Source organism: Sapajus apella, unplaced genomic scaffold, assembly GCF_009761245.1.
Source record: "Sapajus apella isolate SASKATOON/1434 unplaced genomic scaffold, GSC_monkey_1.0 scaffold3, whole genome shotgun sequence".
In the NCBI taxonomy this organism is placed as follows: domain Eukaryota; kingdom Metazoa; phylum Chordata; class Mammalia; order Primates; family Cebidae; genus Sapajus; species Sapajus apella.
In genome coordinates, this window is record NW_022436943.1 from 31,849,850 (window position 1) to 31,870,823 (window position 20,974).

General features: G+C 37.9%; 1 long non-coding RNA gene across 1 annotated transcript; it reads right to left on the reverse strand.

The window, feature by feature from the left end:
* Window positions 1-1,744: 1,744 nt before the first annotated feature.
* LOC116529500 lies at window positions 1,745-20,715 on the reverse strand. The gene is made up of 3 exons (XR_004259523.1): window positions 20,560-20,715; window positions 10,389-10,393; window positions 1,745-1,756 (listed from the first exon to the last, which is right to left on the reverse strand). It is a non-coding gene; the product is annotated as an uncharacterized LOC116529500 (long non-coding RNA).
* Between the last annotated feature and the right edge of the window lie 259 nt (window positions 20,716-20,974).

A 20,974-nucleotide genomic window follows, 5' to 3' on the forward strand; every position in this document is an offset into this window, starting at 1 on the left:
AAAAATTATTCAATTGTAAACTTACAGTGGATAAATTGTATGTATGTAAGTTACATCTCAGTAAGGATATGTAAAAGAAAGAATAAGCTGCTCTGTGACAAATTAAGAAAGTGAGAAGAATATCCTGAAATAACTTTTAAATAAAATCCCCCTTCATACACTCATCACCCCCCCCATCAACTTATATACTTCCATGTTATATTGTGGTTCTTCCCCCATTAAATTATATCATAAGCCAGCAATTTCCTCAGGGTAGGTTTATTCCAACAAAGGGTTGATCTAAAGAAATACATTCTTGTTCTTTAATTTTCAAAATACACTTCTAAAACACCTGGAAGGGATAATAGTTTTGAGAATATTCTTCCAAAAGGATCTTAGGCTATTCATATGCCACTCTACCCTCTACCTGTAGGCTGAACCATGGGGTGGGGTAGCTGGTAACATAAAGAAACCAGAGATAGTGTTGACTAATTTAAATACTTAGGGATACTTGGCTTCTGTATTTGCGGAGAATCCAGAATGTGGGCAAAATCCCTGAATTTCTCATATCCGAAGAAGTGAACAGAACAGAACCATCTGGAGAAAGGATCTAGGCAGGCCCAGGAGAGCTCTACCAAGATTCCTGCAGCTCTAGAGCAGCAAGGCAGCAGCCGCTTCTGACTTGTGCACTACACAGTGCCGAGGAAGCACCTGAGAGTGACGTTCAGATCCACAGAAATCTCAACATTCAAAGAATAGCCAGTTTCCCCAAACCTTATTGCTAAAACTACCAAGAGCACAGGTGTGATTCTGGAAATGGGCAAAGGCAGATCTGCGATTCCTTGAATTGACTCAGATTACATGTCTTCCTTCTGGCAGAATGGGAGCATGAAATAAAAAATAAAATAACAAATTTGCTTACAGAAGAACAGAAAACAAGAAACTTATATTTCATCCACACTTAATGTGTAGGCTGAGACTTACACCTGCTGTATAGCACTATAATGCAGTATTTTGCAACTTTTTTTTACATTATTACCTGCCTACGGAGCCTTTTTAGACTTTTTTTTCTAATTGCTCTCCTCATAAAATTTTAATAACATAGTTATACTGTATATATTTTTATATGCTGTATTTGTATCTGCATCTAGTATGTATAAAACATAAGGGGTTTTTTTGTTTGTTTGTTTTTTGTTTTTTGCCTGCCCTTAGACCCAATTTTATTTCATGCACTCTCAACAAGGGTGATATCACTCCAGGGCAATATCACCCTTGTTGAGAATGTTTAAAAGAAAATTCTACTTGATGCTGAATACAAAATAAGCTAAATAATTGATTATATTAATTTATGGCTAGCACTTGGCCAAATATTTTCTTATACAATATCTCATTTGGCTCCTGCTAAAAACTTGTGAAATATTCTTACCATTCTTATTTTCACAGACAATTAAATGACTACTCTGCTAGTAATAGTTGAACTGGAACTGACACCTAGATCTAACTCAAATTCTATGCTTTTTCTGCTTGACACTGCACCAGAAAACATTTTCTTTTGGGAAATGGTAGCAACTGTCTCCTTTAAACTATGGAAGTCTAGTAAGATAAAACAATAGAAAATATAGAGGACACCCTCCCATGTGGAAAGAAACTGACCAATTTGGTGGTTTATTCACCTCTAATTATTGGCATTTTGCAGGAATAGCTGAAAAGGTATGCAAAATTCAATACAAAATATGTAATGTGCAAATATCTAGGAACTGGGATGGCTTTGTTTTCCCTATGACTGACATTTTCATATAACTAGATAAGTATATAGGCATTTTAAATGGTGAGAGGCTGCAGCTGGCATAAAACATCTGCAAAAGACTAATTTGAAAATTATTGCTTAAAGAGTATTGAAAATACATATACAAACACAGAGAGATAGAAGTTAACATATATACAATAGCATATAAAAAGACTTTATTGTCATTAATGAGCAATACTCTAGTCCAAAGAACTGATTCCAAAACTAAATCCATAGTTTGTCAGCTGCTAAATTTTTTTACAGAAAAATCTATAAGCACTATTTAATTATAGCTGTATTTGTAGCTCACATTCAGACTCTAGATATGTATACCAAGTGTTTTGTCATATATATGGTTTAGATGTTGCATGCCAAATCCCCACGTCTATACAAAGGAATCACTGCTGCACTGTTTCCCTAGTCCTTAGAATTACAAAAGGATGTTACTCCCTGAACTGTAATATATGATGTGAATTTTAGACTCATGGTTTTGAGGAGCCTTTCCTGGCATTACCATTTGAGGAGCAACTCTTTCAACTGTCTGTATTTCCACTGAACACATTAGCCTCATCTTCAGGCCTTAAGATAAATAAGCCAAATAATTTAAAATTTTCCAGAAGAGGGTTTTATATACTGCCTGTTTTAGAAAACAATACTGAGGAGCAAACAGCAGATAATCTGAAAACAAAAAATCTCCAGGTAAAACATGATCTAGAGGTTTATACCACAAAGTAGGAAAGGACATGCCAATGGCTCCAGCTCCATCATTCTGAAACCTCTAGATAAGGGTTGGGGTGAATCTAGTCCAAGTAATCATGTACTGTAGACTGATCCTACACTTCCCATGAAAAATGAGAGAATCAGTGGGTCAAGGAGTTGGTGAAAGAACATTCCAGGAGAATGGCAGCAAGGGCCCCCAAGGAAGGAAAGGTTTTGGGTTATTTGCAGAACTGAAAGAATTCTAATATGTATTATTCCTCTGGAGTTGGCAGAAATATTCATCATGGAAATCATTTGACATATTTCAGCATGTTTAATTATTATGTTGTTCCTGTTTCTATTTGGCCTAATAAATGTCATAAAAGAATAGAATAATCAATATACATGACAGGGATTAGAATAATTCAAGTAGCAACAAGTAGTAAAGAAAAGCATATGGGTTGTGCTATACCAACTTAAAGAGTATTTGAATTGTTATGTACACGAAACTGACATAGCAAAACACCTCAAAATTTTAACTCCTTTCATACAGAAAAGGGCATAATCCATCATGACCCTTCAAATTCAGGAAATTCTGATATAACTCTGATTTTAGTAGAAGTGTTTAAAACTCATTTGATTTTTAAAATAATATTTTTCTTTAATATCCTGAAGAAAACATTTAGATTAGATGGCTGTGACCCCTCTTTCCTAAAATTTATAGTGAAACACATTGAATTTAAGGTAATGGTGTTGAAATATAGCAGTAAGTCAATCTGAGGACAACCTAATGTTCTCGTATGTTACAATTTTCTTGGATGAAGAAATCTCTTTCTGTCCACATCTATATCTATATATGTGATATAAACATTGATATTTTTGACTGAATTAAGAAATCAATTTAAGACAAATGGCATAACCATTCAAATAAACATTTTTTTGAAAAATGTACAATTGTTTACTAAATACAGCTGTCAGGTAGAGTCTGAACAACACCTGAATCAAATGTAGGAAATCAATTTGATAATTTAATGTGGTCTTCAAATATTCTTTTTTTATTTTGCCCAAGAGACTATATAAATTAAGTAAAAGAGCTTCATGGACTTGTATAGCAAGAAAGGCAGTCAAAAGTTAATGAACGTGGCCAAGCATGGTCGCTCATGCTTGTAATCCCAGCACTTTGGGAGGCTGAGGCAGGTGGATCAACTGAACTGTCAGGAGTTCGAGACTAGCCTGGCCAATATGGTGAAACCCTATCTCTATTAAAAATGCAAAAATTAGCAGGTCATGGTGGTGCACGCCTGTAGTGCCAGTTACTCGGAGGGCTGAGGCAGAATTACTTGAAACTGGGAAGTAGAATTTGCAGTGAGCTAAGATTGTGCCACTGCACTCCAGCCAGTGACAGAGCAAGTCTCTGTCTCAAAAAAAAAAAAAAAAAAAAAAGAAAGAAGAAAGAAAGAAAAGGCCAGGTGTAGTGGCTAATGCCTGTAATCCAGCACTTTGGGAGGCCAACATGGGCAGATCACCTAAGGTCAGGAATTTGAGACCAGCCTGACCGACATGGTGAAACTCTATCTCTACCAAAAATACAAAATTAGCCAGGCGTTGTGGCACATGCCTGTAATCTCAGCTACTAGAGAGCCTGAGGCAGGAGAATTGCTTGAACCCAAGAGTTGGAGACTGTAATGAGCCAAAATTGTACCACTGCACTCCAGCCTGGGCAAAAAAAGAGTAAAACTCCATCTCAAAAAAGAAATAAAAGCTAATGAATAGGCCAGGCACAGTGGCTCATGCCTGTAATCCCAACACTTTGGGAGGCCGAGGTGGGTGGATCACTTGAGGTCAGGAGTTCAAGACCAGCCAGGCCAACATATGAAGTCCCCATCTCTACTAAAAACACAAAAAATTCTCTGAGTATGGTGGTGCCTGCCTGTAGTCCCAGCTACTCCAGTGGCTGAGGCAGGAGAATCTCTGGAACCTGGGAAACGGATGTCACAGTGAGCTAAGATTGGGCCACTTCACTGCAGACTAGACAACAGAGCCAGATTTTATCTAAAAGAAAAGTTAATGAACAGATTATAAGAATCACAGGAAAATTATTGAAAATTAGATAAAATGTCTCCAGATGTTAAAGACTAAGTCATATCAGTAATAAAAATAGCAAAATAATAACTATAAAGGAATGATTAAAAATACAAATGAAAATATCATATTCTAGTAACAATGCCATCAGTGAGTAGGTAGTAAGCTTTGTTAAGGCAGGGGTCTACAAAATTTGTCTGTAAAGATTATGGTAGTAAATATTTCAGACTTTATGAGCCACATATCCTTTGCCTTTTTTATTACAGCTTTAAAAAAATGTAAAAACCATCCCTCAAGGCAAGTACCAGGTTCTTTTTTTATATCACCACGTAGTTAGTGGCTTACTAAATATCAACAGGTGGACTGAGAGATGGGATTCATTTTTCAGTTATCTGAATTATGAAACTGTTCAAGAGTAGCTCTGCAAAAGATGAAAAGAGGAATACGATTTCCAGAATTATCTTTCAAGAATTCACAATTAAATGGGTTGTTTCCTCAGTTCTACATTTTGATCAGATAAGTACTTCATCAAATGAAAATCTTCAGTTTATTAATCTGACCACTATCCAGTGTCAATATGCTTTGAAAAAGGACTCACAAAATCTCAAAACTAAAGCTGTCTTTGATAACTGCATGTAACTGCTTGATAACTGTGGCTTCTACTTGAGCCACATAGTGACTACATCTTTGTAATTCTCTCTGTTCCCCCTGTACAGACCACCAATAAATGAGGTGGCTTCAAGTACCTGGTTTGAAGACAGCTCACCAAGCATAAGAACTGGGAAAAAAATATTCAAGCCTGAAAAGCTGGTTTCTTTCCCTAGCCATAAAGGGAGATGAATAGAAAGTGAAAGCGAATTGGTAGAACGGTTGATTTCATCCTACCTGTTCCCTCAGTAATCACTGAGGGAAAGAGATGACACCAAAAAAAAAAAAAAAATAGCCCTCCAAGCAAACTGAGCGAAGGGCTCAGAATCTACACAACTAGAAACCACTGTTTGACTGGAGCTACTTGACAGCAGACACTTCAAGTTGATCTGGGGTAGATCATAAGTGACATGGGCAAAGTTATGTCTAGGCTGGAAAGGGTTAGAATCATCTATAGTATTCTTTGAAATTAAATTTGGTACAGAAGATAATACCAGATTTTCTATGGGCTTATAAGAAGATACAAACATAAATGAGAACATCAGACCCCAAGAGAAACTTGTCATGAGTCATGTGGAAGAGTCCCTGGGGTGAAGTTCAAAGGACCACTCATGCCATGAAATTTCATGGAGACCTAGCTAGGCACTTCAGCCACCCCATATGACATACAACAGTGACAGCACTTCAGTCACTGCTGCTGTGAGGGCAGTAACAACTAGTCACTATACCCCATGGGATCAGTAGCAGACAGAGCCAGCCTAGAAGCCCTCCTGGAATATTGTGTTACTTCCCAGTACTAAGTGGGCAAGTACATAGACCACGCTCTTCCTCCTTACACCAACACCATATAGGATTCCCAGCATCTTAAGAAATGAGAACCAGAGGCCAGGCATGGTGGCTCATGCCTGTAATCTCAGCACTTTGGGAGGTCAAGGTGGGCAGATCACGAGGTCAGGAAATTGAGACCATCCTGGCCAACATAGTGAAACCCCGTCTCTATTAAAAAATACAAAAATTCGCTGAGCGTGGTGGCACATGCCTGCAGTCCCAGCTACTCGGGAGGCTGAGACAGGAGAATTGCTTGAACCCGGGAGGCAGGGGTTGCAGTGAGCCAAGATCACGCCACTGCACTCCAGCCTGGCACCTGGTGACAGAGTGAGAGTCTGTCTCAAAAAAAAAAAAAGGGAACCAGGAAAAATAAATAAAGGAAAAAGAAGCCTGAAATGCAAAGTTTTCCACTGAAGTACAGTAACTACATTTGTTTGAAGAAACTTCAGTGTAAGTCTAACCTGGTCTAGAAAAAGTTGTCTGAGCTATCTAAGTTAGGACATTTCTCTTTTAAGAAAGTTTATTTAGTTATAAGATTAGAGTTGCATTTTTGCTTCACCAACTTTTATGAATCGTTAGAGCCATGAAGCATCCTATAAGATATACAGATAAATAAAATAATGTTTTCCTCAAGTTGCACAAAGTTAGAATACAGAAAATTTCAGAAATCCATAAGAAATTACAGACATTTAGAAATGCAAGAACCTGAAGGCAGTTAAAAAATATGAAGAAGAAGTGAGAAAATAATTATCTATTTAAAAATCACAGTGAAAAAAATCTCAAGTTTAAGATTGCCTCCAAATCTCTTATAAATTCCAGTTTATTCTGATAGAATAAACAAACAGGTTTCCAGGGAGATTAAATCAATTTTCCCCTCACATAAAATCTGCAGAAACTGTACGTTTTTAAGTACTGAGATATAGGAAAGCTTTAGAAATATGTCAAACTGCCAGATGAAGGATTAATACATTAAGTTGGAAAAACATTGGCTGTGCTTACCAGAAAAATCTGTGATATATGGTTGACAACAAATTTGTCAACCATATACTTCAACTCTTGAAATATCTTTCAACAGTTTGATAAGGATTATCTAAAGCAAATGCAAAATTATAATAAAAATAGGCTATAATTAAGAATAAACTCATGGAGTGCATCTAGAAGAGCCAAGATTATGATAGTGTCATAAATATGTGTAACAATTGAAAGAACTGAGGGTGTTGAGTTTAGAAAAATTAAGATTTAGTAGTGCAGATGACACCTTACATCTATCTTCCAGTAACTAAAGGGCTGTTATGTAAACACATGGAAGAGAAATCCGGTTTATCCTGTAAACTCCTAGGCATTTGAGAACAGAATTCATTATAGTCAGTTATAGATATTGGTGACATATTTTATCTAAAATGATAAAGGAAAATCTAACAACAGTGACTGTTCAGTAAAGATGTCTTGTGTGGTTAGGAGTTCCTCATCACTGCAAGTATTGATAAAGAAGCGAGACCTAAATATAAAAACTGAGAGAATTCCCACGTTGGATATAGAGGGTAAGGCTGGATGGCTCTACACCACCTTGAACTCTAAGAATCCTTCATTTTATTATACTTTATGGCCTTCCATAGATAAAACTTTGAATATGGAGTTTTTGAAAATATTATCTTAAGCCATTTTCCTTTTGTCTAAAATTTTAGAGTTTTATCTTCAGCTGTCTGAATTTCATGACTAAATTTACTCTGGCAATAGAGTTGCTAGTTGCTAGATCCAGAACAAAATTACAGGAAAACCAATGATCTAACTGTTGCATTAAGGAAGTAGTCTCAAGCTCAAATTCCTACAAAGTTCAGGTAGGTACTATAAACTACTGCTTTGGGCAGGTGATTCTTCCACTTTTGAAACATTTCAGTCTGTCAAATAATCATTAGTGTTTCCAATTTTGGCAAAAAACACGACGTCTTACCTAAATTAATGTTAAACCCCTGTGTAATCATTCTTTGCATATGTTTGTGCTCAAGTGATGCCTTTCTTCCGTATGGAACTTAGGGACTCACACTGCTCTCATCCTGTGGTACTGAAGGTCTAGGATATTCCAATCCCAGCTTCAAAGGGGAGAAAGAGGTTGGAGACTCTTGGTTTTTTTCTCAAAAACCTTGTCAAGAATGAAATCCATTACTTCTGCTTGCATTCCATTAGTGAGAATTTGTTACCTGGCTTGTATAAAGAGGGCTGTGAAGTGCAGTACATAATTAAGAAGGCACTTTCCAATGGCAACTCCAAATAATTATTAGACAGCTTGCCATCTCTGCCACATATTGAAATAAGGACTCTTTTCTCCATTATGAGTACATCGACAATGCAAGGGTGATGATAAACAGCCACTGAGAATAAGCCTCATTGCAGTGGCTCGGACCATGGGACACTGGAGAACATGCACAGCCACCACCCCTCCCCTAAGAAGAGATGGCTACTGTAGGACTCTAGGTAATTCACCCATGTAGTGCCTGCACATAGGAGGTTCTCAGGAAATATTTTTTGGGATTAATTGAAGAGTCCATTATTAGACCTTCGAAATTTTTTTCAGGAAGGATCAGACATTTACATATTTATGTAAAATCTGCTGGATTATAAATTTGGAACCGAAGTTAAAAAAAAAAAAAAAAAAACCTTTGCAATAGCAGCAAGACACTTCTGTGCCAAATATGCATCATAGGCAACTCATTTTCAAGTTTTGTATAACAGTTACCAAGGAGTTTTCCAAAGATGCTCCAAACATTTTCAAACTAGTTACTTTATTCAAGGGACAAATAATACATTATAAAAAGTAGCAATAATATTGGTTCATTTAAAACATTTTCCTATGAATGTACAATCATAGTCATGGCTAGAAGAGTTTAGAATATGGCTAGAAGAGTTTCTTCTAGATATGAATACTTGCTTATGTATAACTTTAGATTCTGATGAGAATGAAAAAAATAGAGTAGAAACCAGAAAATACTGCTTCCCAGTTTAATTTTAAGCTTGATTAAAGATGATGGAGTATTGGAAAGACAGGAATAACCAAATGAAATAGAAATGAACAAGGGACCGTAAAATGTCCAGGGGCAATTTGACTTTGGCAGGGTTCCTTGTGTCTAGTTCACCATCTTTTGCTTGTTTATTTTACCAACGGGGAAGATTGCTGGTTTATCTCTGAACATTCTGCACAAGTTAAATGTGACATTTTCTTTCTCCTCTAATGCTGTCTAATCATATTGTTTCTGAACCAGTGCTAGTCCTAATGCTTTTTCCAAAAATGGAAGCTGTGAAACTAATTATTTAAAAAATCGCCATGAGAATTACTTCTCTCTACTCTTTCACAAGATGGCTGGCCCTGTGCAGCACATCAAGCTTAATACAATTTTAACCTCACTGAGCATTCAGGTTTGTCCCCAAACAGCCTAAACATATAGTTTAGCCACTTCCAAAAGATTAACCAAGTTCTTGTTTTCCACAGGGGAAAAAAAAAGGTCAGGTTGGAACTTTTCAGCCGCAAAAAAAAAAAAAAAAAAAAAAAGGAGTTTACTACAATATGAAAAAAGTGCATTTATGTCATCTAGTTTTGAAGTACCCAAGCTACTTTTGGCAAAATACTTACTCTTTTTTTTTTTTTTGAGATGGAGTTTTGCTCTTGTTGCCCAGACTGGAGTGCAATGGCAAAATCTCTGCTCACTGCAACCTACACCTCCCAGATTCAAGCGATTCTCCTGGCTCAGCCTCCTGAGTAGCTGGGACTACAGGTGCATGCCACCACACCCAGCTAATTTTTGTATTTTTAGTAGAGATGGGATTTTACCATGTTGACCAGGATGGTCTCAATCTCTTGACTTTGTGATCCACCCGCCTCAGCCTCCCAAAGTGTTAGGATTACATGCATGAGCCACCATGCCAGGCCAGCAAAATACTTATTAACCATTCCATTTTCCTAAATGATTAAGTTTAGCTGATCATCCAAGTAAGGTGTTAGTAGGTTCTGATAAAAAATTTATTACCCTTCAGTATTGATTCAGCTAGTACCAATGAGGACTTAATGATGTGCCAAAAACTGTTCTTGGTATGTGAGTGTAAATAGCTCTATACCCAACAAACACAGCCCCTACACCACGGAGTTTACAGCCTTGTGGAAATGACAGACATGGGTAGTAGCCTGAGAAACAGTTATAATGGGAGTCTGGCGGGCTCAAGAGCACCTAAAACACCACAACTGTCCCATAGCAAAATGACTCGCCTTCCTACTGACAGACCAGATAAACCTCTGCAGAAGGAACAGGTGGACAGGGAATACGGCAGCTGCAAGAAATGTCCAGAGCTACCACGTCAGACTTCAAACTACTAAAACAGGGACTTGTAATCTAGACTAATCCATTCATTTTAGAGATAAGAAAACCAAGGACACTTTCTAATGTTGACTAATATGTCTACTATTTTTTGTCTATATTTTCTCATTCCCCTGAAGTCCCCAGCTAGAAATAATTGCTCTCTCCTTTTGATTCCCATGGAAGTGTACTGGTATCTCTCTAGTGAAATTTACCTTACTCCATCAAATCTGAGATGTCATCTATTAAAACAATCCTGGGTTTAGACATATTAAAATCAGAGAGCAGGGATCAGGTAGGGGAATATGCATTTTGGAGTAAATAAAATGTGTTATTACTTTCTGACTTGTGTTTTAGCTATCTACATGCCTGTCTTATCTCCTCCAATAGATTTCAAGTTCTCAAAGGCAGGCTAGTTCTAGTCACTTTGTATTGTCTGTTGCAAAAGTTCAGCACCTTGAACTCTGCAGACATTCAAAACATGTTTGAAAAAACTTAAAGCACAATTTATCTGGTAGCCCTGAAATGAGCCAAGTTTTCCAAATCCCAATCTAGTTTTTTTTGGTATCAAATAACATCATTAATCCTTATTAAGTAGAGGTCAGTAGAAGCTTTAATACAATACTTACAGAACACTATCGATGTGCCAGATACTATTGATAAATGCTATATTTATCATTTAATGTTCACAATTGCTGGATATCGTGGATATCTTTTATGCTTCTGGTTCTTATTCCTACAGCTCACCTTTCTTTCCTTCCTTCCACCCCCTCCCTCCTTCCCTCCCTCCCTCCCTTCTCTCTCTCTCTCTCTCTCTCTTTCTCTCTTTCTCTCTTTCTTTCTTTCTTTTGAGGTGAAGTTTTGTTCTTGTTGCTCAGGTTGGAGTGCAATGGGGCCGTCTCAACTTACTGCAACCTTGGCTTCCAGGATTCAAACAATCCTACTGCCTCAGCCTACCAAGAAGCTGGGATTACTGTCACCATGCCCAGCTAATTCTTTTGTTTTTTTAGTAGAGACAGGTTTTGCCATGTTGGCCAAGCTAGTCTCGAACTCCTCACCTCAGGTGATCCGCCTACCTGAGCATCCCAGAATGCTAGGATATAGTCCAGGCGCCTCCCGTCTTAGAACTTATAACCTGATAGAGGATCTGCACAATAATTCAAACAAATACCAAGAATCACTGGATAGATATGAAATTAAAACAGAGAAAGATGCCAGAATGACTGGATTTGAGAAGAGTACCTAGGCTAAGGGAACACCTAAAATTTCTCAATCTTCATAAGGCTGACACTTTGGGAGAGATAATGCTTTGTTGTGGCGGATCGTCTTATGCATTGTAGAATATTTAGCATCAGCATTTATCCAGTCATTGCTAAATATCCTTAAGGTTGTGGATGGCAAAATTGCCCCAGATTGTGAACCACTAATCTAGAGCAAAGTTTCTCTCTCTCTCTCTCCTTCTCTCTCTCTCTCTCTCTCTCATCTTGGCTCTCTGCAACCTCTGTCTCCCAGATTCAAGCAATTCTTCTGCCTCACAGGTACATGCAACCATGCCTAGCTAATTTTTGTATTTTTAGTAGAGATGGGGTTTCACCATTTTGGCCAGGCTGGTCTTGAACTTCTGATCTCAAGTGATCTATCCGCTTTGGCCTCCCAAAGTGCTGGGATTACAGTAGAGCAAAGTTCTTCAAGTGGGATGAGTCTTGACATGTGTGAAAAGCAAAAGACGTTCACAATGAGTAAGGAGGAGAGGCAGGAAGTGAGATAATAAAGATAGGTGATGACCTCACCATGCAAGAATTGTAGGCCAGAAGAAAGACTTCTGATTTTATCCTAAATTTCTGGAGGGCCAGTGTAAGATGCAGCATCACTGTGAGGTGATATGAACTACATTTTGAAAGGGTCATCCAAACTTCCATGGGGAGAATGATTTGGGAAGGGAGGTATAGAGTAGAAAGGGTGAGATCAGGTGGAAGCTGCAGCAGGAGTCCAGGCCAGAGAAGAGGTGGCTTAGAAGAAAATGACAGTACTGGAGGAAGAGGGCAACAGGCAAGTTCAGAATGAGTACTGGGGAAGAGTTGGTAGGATTTTCTAACAAATTGTTACCAAAATACCAGGGGCTCTGTCTAGGTCCTGCTGCTCACCCTACAGAAAGCCAGTCACTGGGACAATGATTATTACCAAGCAAGAAGGCTTCAATCAGGTGCTCCAGCCAAGGAGATGGGAGATCAGTCTCAAATACATCTCCTTGACCTACTAAAATTAGGGGCTTATATAGCAGGGAAGAAATGTAACAATGTGTGAGGAAACAGGAACTTGGGAAGGGTAAGAAAGCAATCATGATGAATTAGGGGGCCTGGCACTTCTTTGTTTGGATGTGATCATCTTCTGAGTTTCAGCTCTTTGTTACTTTTTGAGAGGCCTGGAGGATCCTTTCCTGAGGAAGGAACTCATAAAACCAATGCAAGTTTCAAGCTTTAAAATAAGAACAGTCGATTTCTGCTTATCAGTCCATGGGATTATTGTGTCAGTTTCAAAATTAGATGTGGGGGACAAGGAAAAAGGAGGGTCCAGGAGGAGCCAAAACTGGAACACTTGGGTTGGGGGATGAGGGGAGTGGCATTTACTGGGATGAAGAAATTGGCAGGAGAAGCAGGTGTAAAAGGAGAGACAGAAATCCAGCCATCTGGCACTTCCACAGCCCATGCTCCATTTTACAGCCTTATCTCCCTGGAATGACAACTGATTTCCTCTCGGCTCCTTGATAGTTCAGTCACAGAGGTGGCATTATTTCTCAGTATTGAGGTGGGAGCATGTGTTCTTTCTTTAATTGTTGAAACTGAAAGTAAGGAAAGAGGAGAGAGCGTGGGTCCCAACACAGTGTGGCAGCCAGTTTGAATGTGTAGGCAGACTCGCTGTACTGTGTCAGTGTCCTGTGCTGGAGATACCTTCTCAGAGTTCCCTTCCCTGGAGAGATCTAGGTTAGGGACAGCCAGCAGAGGAATTTGAAGGCCATCTGGAAGGCCGCAGTGAGATAATGGCCATCTACACTCTGAAGTTTGCTGCAGGCAGATGTGTGACAGCTCACACACATTCTCTCTGAACTGCTGCTCCCCTGTGGCAATGGCCATGCCCTGTCCTGCACATCCAGTAGTTCCGTGTCTTCTCCTTCTTTGTCTTCTCTGCATCCTGGGCCGGGAGTACATGCGGCTCTGTAAAGAAGGGCACCAGCTTCTGCATGTTACCTGCATCATGGAAAATGAGGCTCGAAGGCATGACAGATTGATACAACTTCCAGGCTTCCCTCTGCCTCCCTAACTTCATGTCATTCATTTTATCTGCCCAATGTTCACCCTGCCAACTTTTGGTCCCACCCCAAATATAGAGGTAGCAGAACTACATATAATGCTTAACCAGCACCCATGAAAGGTGTGTAAGATCATCATATAATAAATCCTTTACTCTTATCAGCCGTGGTGGTTCCCTTCCCCATCACACACAGCCTTACTGACACAGTGGGTGTCATGTCATTCACCTGGTCCTCTTGTACACATGTCAATGATGTAAACCTCCATCTTTAATCACATTTCAATAGTATATATCATGCCAACAATGGTCCATGTACATGTACATTAACTCATATAATTCTCACAGTATCAACCTCATACTTTTGTTATTAACCATCTCCACTTGCTGATGAGTAAACTGAAACCCAGTTAAGTAACTGGCCCAAGGTCCCATGGGAGTAAGTGATCTATCAATGATGCAAACCAGGCAGTCTGGCTTCACAGACTCTGTTTATAACTGCCTTGCAAGACTGCCCCTGACTAGGCTGGTTTGGAAATGCTGTCACTGCCATTGAGTAGCCACTGATACTTTCTCCCTCTTTATTTTTCAAGAGCTGTAAATTCTCAAGTCCTTCCAGTCTCCAGCTGATATCTCACACTATCCAAGTCTCTGAGCCACCCTGATCTGTCCTGTGCTGCTTTCTCTTATAGGCTCCTAGTGTTGGCAATTTGGTTGCACATGGGTGTTTTTCCTCTGTGGTATCTTGTCCCTGTGGTTATTTTCCTGGAACATAATGTCCTGTCATTTCTGCCCGGAAAACCCCCAGTCATGCTTCAAGCGCCAGTTCAAGTATCTGCCACTCCAGGATATCTTCCTTGACTCCTTCCTGCAGGCAACTACCACAGAATATGTGCTAGTGCATTATTTTTCTTTAGACCCGAGTCAAGTTATTTAACCCCTCCCTACCCCCCAAAACTTCTCAGATGTGTGAGCCAAATCTTAATTCAGCTTTGATTCTCCAATGACTACCCGGTACCTGACATGGATATAGAAGGTACTTAATAAATGTCTTTGTTCCTCAGCCAAAATCTATTCTACTGTGTTGAAACATCCTTAAATTATAAGATTATTGCCTAAGAAAAGTTCTTTCTGTGTTTTTACCATTTTTGCTCTCACAAATTTGTATTCTTCTTTGTATTCACTTTTCTTTGGTAGATACTGGTTGGTTCATTTTAATGAATAAGATGTACAGATCTTGAAAGTACACACACACACCCCTCACACACATTCACTTAAGTGTAGCTACACAGAAAATATGCCATTAAAGTTGTTGTTGTTGCAGGCTAGTCTTCCAAGAGGGCTGTCTAGCACATAGGCACTTTTAACTTTATGCTTTGTGGACCTAGATTTAAAAAAGGAGGCATAAATGTGAGGGTCACAGTCATTGAAAGGAACCTGAGCACCCTATTGCAATTGGTAAGTTTAAAACTTCTCTCATCTTACCCTGTAAGCATTAGGGGCTGTCCTCGCTGCAAACATTAGGATCCAATCACCTGGAGTAAATAGATCAAGGACTTCATAAGCCACAGGTCTCATAAAATTTCTTCTTACAAATGCGTTGTTCTAATAAATGTCTTTGAAGCCAATGGTGCTGATTTTATGGTGTGTACTCAGACAGTCAATGAAAAGGCTGAGAAAAGAGAAAGCAGCAATAAAAACCCACCAGTCCATGAGTCAAATTGTAAGCAATGTGCAGCTTTGTAAACTTGGCTGAGTGAAAGTGAGTGCTGGACTAACAAGAAAGATGGCTACAGGATCAACTCTTCCATCCAAATTTGATCTAAATTAGAACAAGCTTCTTATATCACTTGGTACTGTTTTGTACCTTGTAAGCATTTAATAGATATCTGCTTAATGCATGAATATGTTGGTGGTGCTTTGCCACTCACCTGTTTTCCTAATATTAAAGTTTCTCATACATTTAATTATATCCTTTTTACATGATTCATACACTTCGAACTTTGGCAAAAACAACAAATCTAGGCAGCAATGAGAACAGTTCATTCTAGGAAAAATATGCAACCGAGTGTTTGATAAACTTAGGCTTGCAACAAGACCATCAAAAAGGATTTTTCAATTCTCCTTCCCTTTATTCTTCTGCTTTATGAGACTTTGTGAACCAAGAACTCACATGGACAAGGCAGAGCTGGGTGTGAGCCCCTCTTTTGGGGTGATTGCCAACGGGGATAAATGAGACAAAAGGAAACTAGAACACTGTTCTGTCTACATTTTCTTAGCCACCACTCCTCATACTCATCATCACTGCAGCCAGTCCTGGGACTGCCACAGGACAGTTACCTTTCAAGTGGACTGTAGCAGCCATTTCCTCTTTAAAAATATTTAATAAATTTACTTAAGACAAACAAGTGATTCCACTGGGCCAATTTTGTATTCCCAAACATGGAAACCTATAATTGGAAATGGATTAAAGTCCAGAAATTCTCTGTATTATCTCTTAAAATAATAGTGAGTTGGAATGACTGGCTTCCTATTTTCTTTAAAAAGAAAACCATGGGCTTTCCCTTTAAAAATAAAAACATCCAAATTTTAGTAATTGGTTTTAAATCTGTTTTTATTTTATTTTTTTACTAACCTTACCAGGTGTTTGAGTTGATATATACTTTTAGGCAAAAAAATGTAATAGGTTGAATGTGTAAGAATAGCCCAAGTATTAAAGATCTCTGAAAACTTTTAGAAAACTATCATCACTCTTCCAAAGCATTTATTCTGTGTTAATGTCCAACTTAGGTGTTGAACAAAGCAAATGAAATGACGTATACCCTAGGGTTTAGGAACATATAACACATATAACATAACACATATAACATATAACATATAACAAACAATATTTCCCCACAGCCTTCGTTAATAACAGTATTACTTTTGGAGGATAATAACCCTAGTAAGCATACAATTTAATATTGTGTGTAAGCCTAAAAAGCAATTTAAGATTATTTTTCCTTAAATAACTTTTGCTCTTCTTCTTCACTTTTCATTGTCCTCTTCCAATCAATTCCCAACATAGTGGTAGACTGTAATGTCTTAAGATGGCCACCACATCTCCTAGCCTATATTCTTCTGAAACCTTCCTGCTGTATCTATTAAGATATGGAGCTTATGTCCCATTTTCTTGAAGAATCCCCAGGAAGATTCTCAGAATATCTGTGCCCAGTCTGTAGTCTCAGAGATTCTGTCAGAATTTATCTAGTATGTAGCCCAGACATCACAAGTTTTCAAATGCCTCCAAGTTATTGAAAACTTGCTGTAATGGTTTATATGGATCATAGGTCCATATAATCCTATGGGCTTTGCTGTAAGAGAGATAAAAGACATTGAAAGCTTCCAATGAGAAAATAGGCAAGATTAGTATTTTAACTAGTTCTCTGTAAATGCTGTAACTGTACCAACTTCTTTATCAAAGCAAAAGTTTACAAAGAAGGGAATAGAGCTGCACCCAAAATGTTAATAAAATTCTTAACAGATGATTGCCCTGGTATGTTCTGGAGAAGAGACTATATGGAGCAAGAACCAATTCAGATCACTTATCTCTATTTTTAACATTTTCCTTAATGAATCTGTATTAACAGAAATTTATTATTTAAAACATTAAAAAATACATTGAAATAATATATATTAATAACAAACAGCATTATATTCTACCACTCATCTATTCTTCCAGGTGTGGAAGAATAGATGTGTTAACAGAAATTTATTATTTAAAACATTAATAAATAGATTGAAAGAATATATATTAATGACAAACAGCATTATATTCTATCGCTCATCTATTCTTCCAGGTGAGTTTTCATGAAGGACAATGAATCGTATATTATTTTGCTAGGGCCACCATAGAAAACTATGTGATATTAGGTGGTTTAAAAAAGAAAATGCATGTTGTCTTACAGTTATGGAGGCTGAAGTCCCAAATTCAGGAATCAGCAGTGCCATGCTCCCTCTGAGACTTTGCGCAGAATCCTTCCTTGCCTCTTCCTAGTTTCTGGTGGTAGACAGCAGCCCTTCCCATTCCTCACTGGCAGCTGCATCAGTCCAGTCCATACTTCCTTCATCACACAGCTATATTCACACCACCTTCTCTGTGTCTTTGTTCAAATTTCTCTTTTATAAGGATGGCAATCATTGGACAATAGCCCACCCTAATCCCTTCATCTTGTCTTGGTTACATCTGCAAAGACCCTATTTCCAAATAAAGTCACATTCTGAGGTACAGGATGTTAGGACTTCAACATATCATTTTTAGGAAGACACAATTTAACTCAGAAAGGATTGATAGGTTCTCATAGCATCTTTAAAAACAGAATTGTTTTCATATGTCAACATCTTTTTGAGAGCAAAAATCTACAAAGAATAAAATAGAGCTATTCCCAAAAGGTTAATAAAATTCTCGAAGGATGACTGCCTTGAGAAGGACTATCTGTGGCATTATTCTTTTTAAATTCTCTCAATTTTCCTACTCCAGTGAGCATTTTCCAGAGGATGTATAAAACTCTCCAAAATGCCTTCGTTATTTTTGGTGACTTTCATTCACGGAACATGAATTTTCATGCTTCAGTGGGCTTGCATTTAGGCCTGGATCCTTTCACCTTTAGGGCCACATAAATCCTAACACAGGTTTATTGAAACTACAGAGAGTCCTCCATCCTTCAAACTGGTTTCACAAATTCCAGGAGAGTGGATTAGAATCTTAATTGTGAGGCCTGAGAGGGAATCGGCGTAAGCCCATAAACATGTTTAAAACATGTCTAACTTGCCAAACAACTTTATTTTTCCTACGAAGGCTTTTGTTTTCAGCACTAGAATGAAAATTCTTAGGCTGAAAGATTAACTTTATTGGATAGCTGACTTTCATTGAATGCTGGGTTTGAGAGCCAGTAAAACAAGCTTCATAAGAAAAATCCAAGCAACACATCATGCTTGGCCTCAAGGCATCCCACAGGCAAGGCAAATCCTTATCAAGAGGCGACTGGTGACCCAAGTAATCAAGTTGAGCTGAAATTAATGTGCGGATGCACGTGTTGTTCAAGGAACATGAACATCGTGTCATAGGACAGAGAGTGAAACAAGATGAAGAACAAACACCTACTTCTCAATATATTATCAAACATCATGTTTGGAATTACTCTAAAAGTACACACAGTGAAGTATAAACTGCATTTGACCCATCTATTATCTGGAGTTAAATATCTCTAATTCATTTATTTCCACTAATCAGCTGCTACACAATTTTCTCCGGCTTCTGCCATCTGCTTTTAATTACCAAAACAATTCACAATCCAAACTGAAATGATAAATAGTTAATCATCACAGGCTTTTACAGGTGCAGGTCAAAACTTAAAGAAATAAGCAGCTTTATTTCATTTCAAAGAGAGTCAAAACTTACATGAATTTAGAACATTGTCAAAGTTACCTCATTTCTTTGCCATTTTGAGAGTTCATAAACAAAATCCACTTGAAAAGTAATCTTTGCTAACAAGATTAACAAATAGTGTTATTTTGGGCAGGATGTTTGAAATTAAGTTTTAAAGACCCAGACTAACAGATTTCATGGAAGGAAGGAAGGCTATGAAGAAAAATAACTAACACTTCCCTCCGATAACAACAACAAAATCTTGGACAGCTGAAGTTAGATAGCATAACTGTTTCAACAACTAATAAATTAAGTTCACTTTCATATCAGATTAACATCAATTTTAGGGAAAAGAAAACCCAATTCTTAATTTTCCTTTTCAGACAAGAGAAATTAAGGTAAGAAAGAGAAATGAAATTAATATTGCAGAATACCCACTATGTATTTAGTATGTTACAAATTCAATCCTGTAAACAGCCCTGTACAGATTATTTCTCCCACTTTAAAGATAAGGAAACTGAGCCAAAGAGATAAATTTAAATTGAGAGTCAAACCCAGGGCAGTCTGTGATTGATGGGTACCTTCTACAGCTTGATTAACACATGATGAATAGCAAAAAAGTTGATAAGAGAAAGTTTCACTGTATTTCCTTTAAAGGACACTACTGGATTGACAAGTATTAGTGTTAAATAAAAAAGTTCATTTTCCATAGTACATGTCTCATCAAAGATAAAGTTCTGACCATTTTACACACATAGACACACGCATACCTACAAATATGGTCTGAAATATTTAAGACAATGATAAAGAAATGTTTTATTTTTAACTTTCGGCGTTTTACAATTTTAACAATGTGTTGAACTTTGCATGATTAAAGGTGGTGTTTTGAGGTTCCCGAAGAGAAGCAAAATGTCATACAAATTGTTAGACTTAATATTCTTAACCATAGTAAAAGATTTGTTATTTTATAATTGTTATGGAATTGTGTACATCTTACAAAAGAAAGCGTTGGTTCTTTTATTTTTTATTTGTGTTAATTTTTTAGTTCAATTTTTATTTCAGATTCAAAGGGTACATGTGCAGGTTTGTATATTGTATGACACTGAAGTTTGGGGTTTGAATGGTCCCATCACCCAGATAGTGAAAGCATAGTACTTCATAGGTTGTTTTTCAGCCTTTGCCACCCTCTTTCCCTTCCCTGTTTTGCAGCCTATATTATTCTCTAGCCTATATAGTTCTCTAGAGGGACAGAACTAATAAAAGGGGAGTTTATTAAATATTAGCTTATATGATCACAAAGTCCCACAATAGGCTGCCTGCGAGCTGAGGGCCAAGGAGAGCCAGTCCAAGTCCCAAAACTAAAGAACTCAGAGTCTGATGTTCGAGGACAGGAAGCATCCAGCATGGGAGAAAGATGTAGGCTGGGAGGATAGGTCAGTCTCTCTTTTTCACATTTTTCTGCCTGCTTTATATTTGATAACAGCTGATTAAATTGTGCTCACCAGATTAAGGGTGTATCTACCTTCCCCAGCCCACTGACTCAAATGTTAATCTCTTTTGGCAACACCCTCACAGACACACCCAGGATCAATACTTTGCATCCTTCAATCCAATCAAGTTGACACTCAGTATTAACCATCACACTGTCCTTAGTGACCACTGTTCCCATCTTTGTGTCCACATGTACCCCACATGCACCCCGTGTTTAGCTCCCACTTATAAGTGAGAACATGGGATATTTGGTTATCTGTTCCTGTGTTAATTTGCTTAGGATAATGGCCTCCAGTTGGATTCATCCTGTAGCAAAGGACATGATCTTGTTTTTTATGACTGCCTAGCATACTATGGTGTATATATATCACATTTTCTTTATCCAGTCCACCTTTTATAGGCATC